The sequence below is a fragment of the Sardina pilchardus genome, chromosome 2 (genome assembly GCF_963854185.1).
Source record: "Sardina pilchardus chromosome 2, fSarPil1.1, whole genome shotgun sequence".
NCBI classification, from domain to species: Eukaryota; Metazoa; Chordata; class Actinopteri; order Clupeiformes; family Clupeidae; genus Sardina; species Sardina pilchardus.
In genome coordinates this window covers 46,289,893-46,299,892 of record NC_084995.1, presented here as the reverse complement: position 1 = coordinate 46,299,892, position 10,000 = coordinate 46,289,893, and the positions used below count along the sequence as shown (strand labels likewise).

Genomic DNA, 10,000 nt, shown 5'->3' with positions numbered 1-10,000 from the left:
TTCATTCATGAATGACTAAACATATGGAGATGTCTGCAAACTGGTGAGTTCGCTGTTGCTAGAATGACATGTATGAAGGGACTGGTTGATGTACAGGGAATCTTGTCTTGGCTGCAGCTTAGGTGAAGCTTAGGTGGAGGTTTTTGCCACCTGCAGGTGTGTGTCGCTGTTCACTGGTCCTTTATAACACATGAACATGACTGAACTCACAGTGGCTGTCACAAAAACCACTAGCCCATTAAAAAAAAACAGTCAGACGGTTGGAAGTGTTACGCACACACACACGTGTCACACACACACACACACACACACACACACACACACACACACTCTCACTCAGCTGTTTGACATTGACAGGGCTGTGGAATGTCCTTTTTAGAGTGTGGATACACACACACACACACACACACACACGCATTGACAGTCTGACAGTGAGAGGGATATGATGAAAAGCAGTGGTTAGAGCGCTACTGCCATCCAGTGGTCACCTGGTCAGTGTGACTTCCCAGAATGCACATGTAGCCCACCTAAAATGCACAGGGCCAACATTACTGCAACTGCAGTAACTCTCCATTCCTCTAGATGGCGCTGCCTAATGTTATTGGCTGAGCCACCCTTCGTAGTGTAGCTTGAGAAGATCAACGACCTCTTTACCTTTTTCCCTCGCATGAAGACAATCGTTGTTGAAGAACCGAGATAAATAAATAGAGATAAATACACCTTTTACAAGTTTAACAAAATCGTTTTCAGTTTAGATATTTGTCAGTTACATTGGCTAGAAGCTTAGTTATTGTAAACTGCTGTTTACACTTTATATTTTTCGTTTGGATTAAGCCTGAGAATCTCCGGTGAGTACACGAGGGAAATTGTTGCTAGCATGTAATTTTAGCTGGTACAAAACGAAAAGTTAACCTATTCTAGTACTTATGTACTTTGTGCATTTTATGTTTTCTTAGCTGTTTGTGTTATGTCCTTTTGATAACTAAAAAACCAGTCGGAGATGAATGTTATTATTTTGTTGTTAATCTACCGCTGCAGTTTGAAACGCCATTTGGTGTCTAACGTTACATGTGCGTTGTTACTGATGAAAATGGCGTTACGTGAATCCATGAATATTTCTACAGCTACGAGGTTACTCTAACGGGCTAATGTTTTCAGGCTTAGAGCCATTATAAGAATGTTTGCAGAGCTATTTACCGAGCTATTTATGGCTATTTGATTCTAATGAGTTAGTAACTTTCCAGTTCTAATGCTTAAACTTGTGAAATAGCACTTTACACTGTTGAGTGTATTATTAATGACTGTATTTTTGAAGTCTTATTGAAGTGCTGTGTTGCACGGGTGTGCTCATGTTAAACAGTATGATAGTGATATATAGAGTTGATTTGAGATATTTGAAAGAGTTTTGAATGTGCTTAGTGATGAAACTATATACAGCCACTAATTAGACATTTTTGCATTGCTGTATGCAGATTGGTTTTTTTGTATGCATATTCTGATGTTGAGAGTGAGACAATTTACGGCGAGCCAGCGTACCAGAGATCCAGAAATCCACACTGCGACCGTATCCAGTGGCATCGACCTGCCTAGCCGACAGACGACACACTTTGGATTACAGATAAGATTTATGAGATCTCCAACTTTAATTCACACTGCCCGGGTAGTGAACTAGAACAAGGCCTTTCTTTTTTTTTTGGATTCAACAATTCACCTTTTTGAGCTCAACAACCCACACTGGAACTGAACTTTGACCCATTTGACTTGACTAATTTTATTTTCATACTGACTGACAGTTTTTGGGGAATACTTACTATATTGTGGTTTGATATATGTGCTATCCACGTTGTGGAATTTCAATAAATGTTTTGGGAAGCTTCACTTTTCAAACAGTGGTCGTTGCCAATTTACTCCCTGAGCCGAACCTAATTCTGATTTTTCTGGTCCTAAGTGTTATTAATAGAGGTTATTACTATCCTTATTAATTACTTTAAGTTACAATAGTTACATCTTGTGGCGAGCCAGCCAGGAGTATTTTGGGCACGACCAATTCAGTTAAATTGACATTTCAGAGTGCTATACGTACTGCTACTTAAGTGACTTATTTTCAATTTTTGTTTTGAAGTGTTATTGTTGATTGTATTGATTGAAACTGTTTACAGTGTTAGACATGGATATGGAACAGAAATTTGGCATTAAGCCAGACCGTTCTGTTGCCTTGTTAGGCGTTGCCCACACTGACACAGACGAAGACATTATCGAAACCCTTGAAAAGTATGGCACAGTAGCTAAAGTAGTTAGGCTGCCAAACACAGAAGAAACAGACAAATGCAATGTTATCGTAGAATTTGAAACATTCAATGCAAATGCTTTAATTGAGCCCCAGTTACCTTTTGACATACAGAATAGCAGTGACACCATGGTAACATGGCGTATTGATAGCGTTAGAGTGCTCACACAGACTGACCTGGCCTCCAGCGACTCTGATGGCAATAGCGACACTGACTCTGACCATAGCATGACACCCCTCATTCGTAGATCTTGGAAGGGAAAATGTGCTACAAATGTGCCCTCTCCACATCCAAAACAAGTGACGATAAAGCCTAAATCATCAGCTAAGGGAAGAGCCACTGCCACTTCAGGTGATGACCTAGATGAGGAAGTGTTGAATCCACCAGAGGTGAGGCGCATTGTTGTTGAACATGTGATAAAAAATGATGCACCAAAGTCTCAAAACGAATTCAAGAGGTTGCGTTCGTTCTCTGGCAGAGTGCCTAAGCCGCCAGGCGAAGCTGACTTTGAAACATGGCTACTCCATGTAGAGCTAATGTTCCATGATCACGTCCCTATAGAAGCGCAGCGGAGGAAGATACTTGAGAGTTTGCTTCCCCCAGCCTCAGATGTTGTTAGGCAGTTAGGTTCTTCCGGTCATCCCAGAGACTACATGAGGCTCTTGGAGTCTGCTTATGGCTTGGTAGAAGACGGCGAAGAGATATTTGCCAAATTCCTGAATACAAACCAGGATCCGGGAGAAAAGGCTTCCACTTACCTGCAGAGATTGCAAACGCTGCTGAGCACTGCAGTGAAGAGAAAGGGCGTAAGGTCGTCCGATGTGAACCGTCATCTGTTGAAACAGTTCAAGCGTGGCTGTTGGGACCACGACCTTGTTCTTCAGCTTGAGTTGAAAACTGATAAGCCCCTCGACTTTGCTGAGTTCTTGTTGCAGCTGAGAACCGAAGAAGACAAGAGAGCTACTAAACTTGACCGTATGAGCCGCCATTTGGGAACCTCAAAAGGGAAATCTTCAATGAACGTTCAAACGGTAGCTAACTTCTCCTGCCTTACTGACAGCAATGCCAGTGTGTTACAAGCGTACGTATCTGAAACTGAAAGCTTGAGGAAACAAGTTGCTGCATTGCAAATGCAGCTCAACGGCAAGAAAGAGAGAAGACGTGAGGCTGCAGTTCTTAAGTCTGACCAGCACCCATCCCGAGCTGAGGCTCAAGTTCACCAATCGACTTCCCATGTCGCACCTAGACCACAGCCCAAGGCCTGGTTCTGCTTTAGATGCGGGGATGACGGCCACATAGCCAGAACGTGTGAGAATCCCATGAACAAGGCTGCAGTTGACCTGAAGTACAAAGAGTTGAAGTTGAAACAGGATGAGTGGAAAGCAAAGCAGAACTCTCCTTTAAACTGGGCGAGGCTCCAGTAGAGGGACATCCTGGAGCCAGCGACCGAGACAGTAGTCCCAAGACCGAATGGAAGAATCGAAAAGCCAAATGTTTCTCCATTAGACCCACTAGAGATGATCTCATGAATGGATTAGTTGGATCAAGATCAATAGTTAGCATCACCATCGAAGGAATTCAACATGAGTGCCTCATTGACTCAGGCTCTCAAGTGACCATGATCTCCAAGTCCTTTCATGACGCCCACTTGCCTTCTCATCCACTTTATCCTTTAGATAACCTCATTGAAGTAGAAGGAGCAGCAGGCCAGCGTGTGCCCTACATGGGTTATGTTGAGATTGACATACTCTTTCCAGAGAATTTCATAGGTAGCCCCAAGACAGTTAGCACACTAGCCCTTGTCGTTCCCAATTCCAGTGCCTCTGTTCAAGTCCCTGTTCTCATTGGCACTAATGCTTTGGATGTTTTGTATGAAGGGTTCAGTGAAGAGATTGGTGGGCCTGTCCTTGAAAACTGTGAATATGCTGTTCTCATCCAACATCTGCACAGCCTGTATAAGAGTAAAACACAAGACAAGAACAGAGTGAATAAAGTCAAACTTCTTCACAGGAAGGCAGTAGTCGTCCCAGCAGGCCAGAAAATGGCAGTTGATGGCTATACAAGGCATGTGAATAACCTTCCTGGTGCTCCCTTGTTGGTAGATGTTCCATCCCATTCATACTTACCAAGCGGGTTGACTTTTTGTAGTTATGTCATGTCAAGCCCGAGACGAACATCTTTCAAAGTGCCTGTTCTGCTCAAGAATGAAACTTCACACAATGTCACAGTGCCAGCATACTGTGACTTGGCAGAGCTTACTGCTCCGATATCTGTTTCCCCACTTACCTCCTTGAAGGGTGAAGACCTAACCAAGAGAAGAGAGTCACAATCTTCTGGCATCGCAACTGGGTGCTACGCGCTGCACTCAGTAGCTCCAGATAACCTCATCACCTTTGATTTTGGTGATTCACCTCTCCCTGAGGAGTGGAAAGAAAGAATAACAAGGAAGCTGAATTCAATTCCTGAAGTGTTTGCACTTGACGACCTTGACTATGGACATACAACAGCTGTCAAGCACAAGATCCGTCTTTCTGATCCAACACCCTTTAAGCAGAGAGCAAGACCTATCCATCCATCCGATTACGAAGCTGTCCGACTCCACTTGAAAGAGCTGTATGACGCAAACATCATAAGAGAGTCTGAGAGTCCATTTGCATCACCAGTTGTAATTGTGAAAAAGAAGAGTGGCAAAATTCGATTATGCATTGATTACAGAAAATTGAATGCTCAGACTATCAAGGACGCATACGCTTTGCCAAATATTGAGGAGACTTTTGCAGCTCTGACCGGATCGAGATGGTTCTCTGTGATGGACTTGAAGTCAGGCTTCTATCAGGTGGAAATGGCTGAAGAGGACAAGCCTAAAACAGCCTTCGTCACTCCCATGGGATTTTGGGAATTTAATAGGATGCCGCAAGGAGTGACCAACGCTCCAAGCACATTTCAAAGAGTCATGGAGAAATGCATGAGCTCCTTGAACCTAAGAGAAGTTCTTGTATTTCTTGACGATATCATCGTGTTCTCAGAAACCCTTGAACAGCATGAGGAGAGACTTATGCGAGTTTTGAACAGACTGAAAGAGTTTGGGCTCAAGTTATCACCTGAGAAGTGTCATTTTTTTAGGAAGTCAGTAAAATACTTGGGACACGTTGTCTCGGAAAACGGAGTAGAAACTGACCCTGACAAAATTTCTGCCCTCACGACTTGGCCCCGACCAAACAATATCAAAGAGCTCAAATCCTTTCTTGGATTTACAGGATACTACAGGAGATTCATCAAGGACTTTTCAAAAATTGCGAAGCCGCTTAATGATCTTACTGCTGGCTACATTCCAGCAAGGCGGAAGTGCAAAATCAAGTCCTTTTGCAACGCTGACTTGAAGTCACCCTTTGCTGAGAAGTGGACACCTAAGTGCGAGCAAGCATTCAGAACTCTCATTGGAAAGCTAACAACTGCTCCAGTTCTTGGCTTTGCCAATCCTAGACTGCCCTATATTCTCCACACTGATGCAAGTCTTCATGGTCTTGGGGCGGCTCTATATCAACAGCAAGATGGACAGATGAAAGTTATTGCCTACGCCAGTAGGGGGTTGTCAAACTGTGAGAGGAGATACCCCACGCATAAGTTAGAGTTTCTTGCCCTTAAGTGGGCAATAACTGATAAACTATCTGACTATCTCTATGGAACCGAGTTTACCGTTGTCACTGACAACAATCCTTTGACTTATGTATTATCATCCGCCAAACTGGACGCTGCTGGCCATCGTTGGCTAGCTGCCCTGTCGAACTTCAACTTCAGTATTCAGTATCGGGCCGGCAAGAGAAACCAAGATGCCGACGGCTTATCCAGGCGCCCACATGACCTTGATGAGACGGATCTGAGTGCCGAAGCTGAAGACGATAGAGTGTTGCAGTTTCTGTCAAAGTTTTTAAAAGAACAGAGTGATGCCACCTTTCCGAATGAAGCAGTTAAAGCTGTTTGTCAGAGACATCTGCTAGATGAAGCTTCCAGTACAGCGGAAGAGAATAATCACTCACCTGTGATAGTTGAATCCCTTGCCATCGAAGCGAGTGCTATTCCGGCTGAGTTCACTCATGCTGATTTGCTTCCAGGATCCAGCACCCTTCCTAGAATGTCACAGCTGGAATGGGCTGCTGAACAGAGAGCTGATCCAGTAATCAGCAGAATTATAGACATACTCGCCACAGGAAAACGCCTCTCCTATCGTGTCAGACAGAAAGAGGACAGAGAAGTCCAACTCATGCTTCGCGTGCAAGATCAACTGGTCATTGACAATGCGGTCCTTTACCGTAAAAGGCTGAACAGCGGTGAACCATTCTTCCAGCTGGTTCTTCCCACAAAGTATCGCGAAACAGCTCTAGAAGGTCTTCACGATTCAGTCGGACACATGGGATTTGAGAGGACCATAGATCTCGTCCGCACGCGTTTCTATTGGCCGAAGATGTCTACAGACGTAGATAAGAAGTTACGAACCTGTGAGAGATGTATTCGTCGCAAAGCAAAAGCTGAGAGGACAGCCCGTCTCGTGAACATCAGGACCAGCAGACCGCTCGAACTAGTCTGCATGGACTACCTGTCTTTGGAACCTGATGGCCGCGGGACAAAGGACATTCTGGTAATAACTGACCATTTTACGAAATACGCTGTGGCAGTACCTACCGCTGACCAGAAGGCCAAGACAGTAGCCAAAACGTTGTGGAACAGTTTCTTTGTTCATTATGGCATACCTGAGCGTCTACATAGCGATCAAGGTCGCGACTTCGAATCTGCTGTAATCAAAGACCTTTGCCTGCTGTTGGGGATCAAGAAAACAAGAACCACTCCGTATCACCCACGCGGCAATCCTGTGGAACGGTTTAATAGGACGCTTTTGGAGATGCTTGGGACTCTGGAGGAGGAAAGTAAGACCAGGTGGCGTGACTATGTCCAGCCTTTGGTGCACGCATACAATTGCACCAAAAACGACACAACAGGCTTTTCTCCTTACCAGCTAATGTTTGGGAGACAACCAAACCTCCCTATTGACGTAGCATTTGGACTACATCCAGAGGGACAGAGCAGGATTACTCACACTGATTATGTGAAAAGGCTCAAAGAAAATCTGCAGGAGAGCTACAAAATTGCAGTGGAGCACAGTGAGAAAATTGCTCTGAAAAACAAACAGAGATATGACCTGAAAGTGAGAGAAACCATCTTGGAAGTTGGAGACCATGTCCTCGTTAAGAATGTTGGAGTGCGGGGTAAACACAAGATAGCTGATCGTTGGAGTCGAACTGTGTACAAAGTAGTGAAACGCATAAACGATTCCCCTGTCTATGTTGTAACACCTGTTAACTCTGATGGCCCAGATAGGATTCTACATCGTGACTTGCTCTTACCTTGTGGCTTCCTGGCTCCATCCGTTGAAGCAGAGGTGGATCAGCATAAGCAGAAGAAAGGCACAGTGCGACCTGCTCAGAGTCCAGTGTCAGAAGAGGAAGAACAGCCGAGATCATACGACAGTGATGACGAGGAAGTTGATTACGACTGTCCAGGGGAAATGTCGGTAACAACTTACCCACCTGTCACAATTGTCCATGAAATCCCTCAGACAGACCCTAGGCCTTCTTCAGGAGAGGAAAAACATTCCTGTGCAAGCCCTGAAGAATCAAGCCTGAGACCTGAAGCTGAGGTATTCCAGCCTACAGAGAATTGGCAACAAGAGTTTCATGAAGTGAGCGTGAGTAATGATTTGCCTGATGATGTAGGAAAGGAAGATGATGTGATCAGTCTTGGAATTGAGGAAGATGATGTGGCACAAGCCATACCTGGAAAAGAAAATGGAGACGAAGAGGAACCTGTAGGGGAAGAAAACCAAAATGAACAGTCAGAGCAACATGAGCCTGAGGAGTTGAGTGTGGATGATGTCCAACCACAAGAAGATGCAGAAGTGCGAAGGTCAGTTAGACAAAGGACAGAGCCTGACAGGCTGACTTACCAGTCGTTAGGAAACCCCTTGACTTTAGTTATGCACTCCTTGTTGAATAGTCTTGACCAGGCTTTTACTAAGGCTTTGGACTTACATCCCACACTGAAGTTTACACCCTTAAGGACAGATCAAATGACTACTATTTAAGTAGATATAGGCACATGCAGGGACGCATGCAGATTCAGGGGGGGAGGATGTAGCCCACCTAAAATGCACAGGGCCAACATTACTGCAACTGCAGTAACTCTCCATTCCTCTAGATGGCGCTGCCTAATGTTATTGGCTGAGCCACCCTTCGTAGTGTAGCTTGAGAAGATCAACGACCTCTTTACCTTTTTCCCTCGCATGAAGACAATCGTTGTTGAAGAACCGAGATAAATAAATAGAGATAAATACACCTTTTACAAGTTTAACAAAATCGTTTTCAGTTTAGATATTTGTCAGTTACATTGGCTAGAAGCTTAGTTATTGTAAACTGCTGTTTACACTTTATATTTTTCGTTTGGATTAAGCCTGAGAATCTCCGGTGAGTACACGAGGGAAATTGTTGCTAGCATGTAATTTTAGCTGGTACAAAACGAAAAGTTAACCTATTCTAGTACTTATGTACTTTGTGCATTTTATGTTTTCTTAGCTGTTTGTGTTATGTCCTTTTGATAACTAAAAAACCAGTCGGAGATGAATGTTATTATTTTGTTGTTAATCTACCGCTGCAGTTTGAAACGCCATTTGGTGTCTAACGTTACATGTGCGTTGTTACTGATGAAAATGGCGTTACGTGAATCCATGAATATTTCTACAGCTACGAGGTTACTCTAACGGGCTAATGTTTTCAGGCTTAGAGCCATTATAAGAATGTTTGCAGAGCTATTTACCGAGCTATTTATGGCTATTTGATTCTAATGAGTTAGTAACTTTCCAGTTCTAATGCTTAAACTTGTGAAATAGCACTTTACACTGTTGAGTGTATTATTAATGACTGTATTTTTGAAGTCTTATTGAAGTGCTGTGTTGCACGGGTGTGCTCATGTTAAACAGTATGATAGTGATATATAGAGTTGATTTGAGATATTTGAAAGAGTTTTGAATGTGCTTAGTGATGAAACTATATACAGCCACTAATTAGACATTTTTGCATTGCTGTATGCAGATTGGTTTTTTTGTATGCATATTCTGATGTTGAGAGTGAGACAATTTACGGCGAGCCAGCGTACCAGAGATCCAGAAATCCACACTGCGACCGTATCCAGTGGCATCGACCTGCCTAGCCGACAGACGACACACTTTGGATTACAGATAAGATTTATGAGATCTCCAACTTTAATTCACACTGCCCGGGTAGTGAACTAGAACAAGGCCTTTCTTTTTTTTTTGGATTCAACAATTCACCTTTTTGAGCTCAACAACCCACACTGGAACTGAACTTTGACCCATTTGACTTGACTAATTTTATTTTCATACTGACTGACAGTTTTTGGGGAATACTTACTATATTGTGGTTTGATATATGTGCTATCCACGTTGTGGAATTTCAATAAATGTTTTGGGAAGCTTCACTTTTCAAACAGTGGTCGTTGCCAATTTACTCCCTGAGCCGAACCTAATTCTGATTTTTCTGGTCCTAAGTGTTATTAATAGAGGTTATTACTATCCTTATTAATTACTTTAAGTTACAATAGTTACACACAGCTGAGATCTCTAGGGCTGAGAAGGAGATTAATTA

General features: G+C 43.4%; 1 protein-coding gene across 2 annotated transcripts in view; it reads left to right on the top strand.

The window, feature by feature from the left end:
* The window catches only part of LOC134075257 (high affinity cAMP-specific 3',5'-cyclic phosphodiesterase 7A-like), a 35,326-nt gene that overhangs the window by 15,679 nt on the left and 9,647 nt on the right, over window positions 1–10,000 (top strand). The gene's annotated exons all lie outside the window — the stretch shown is intronic.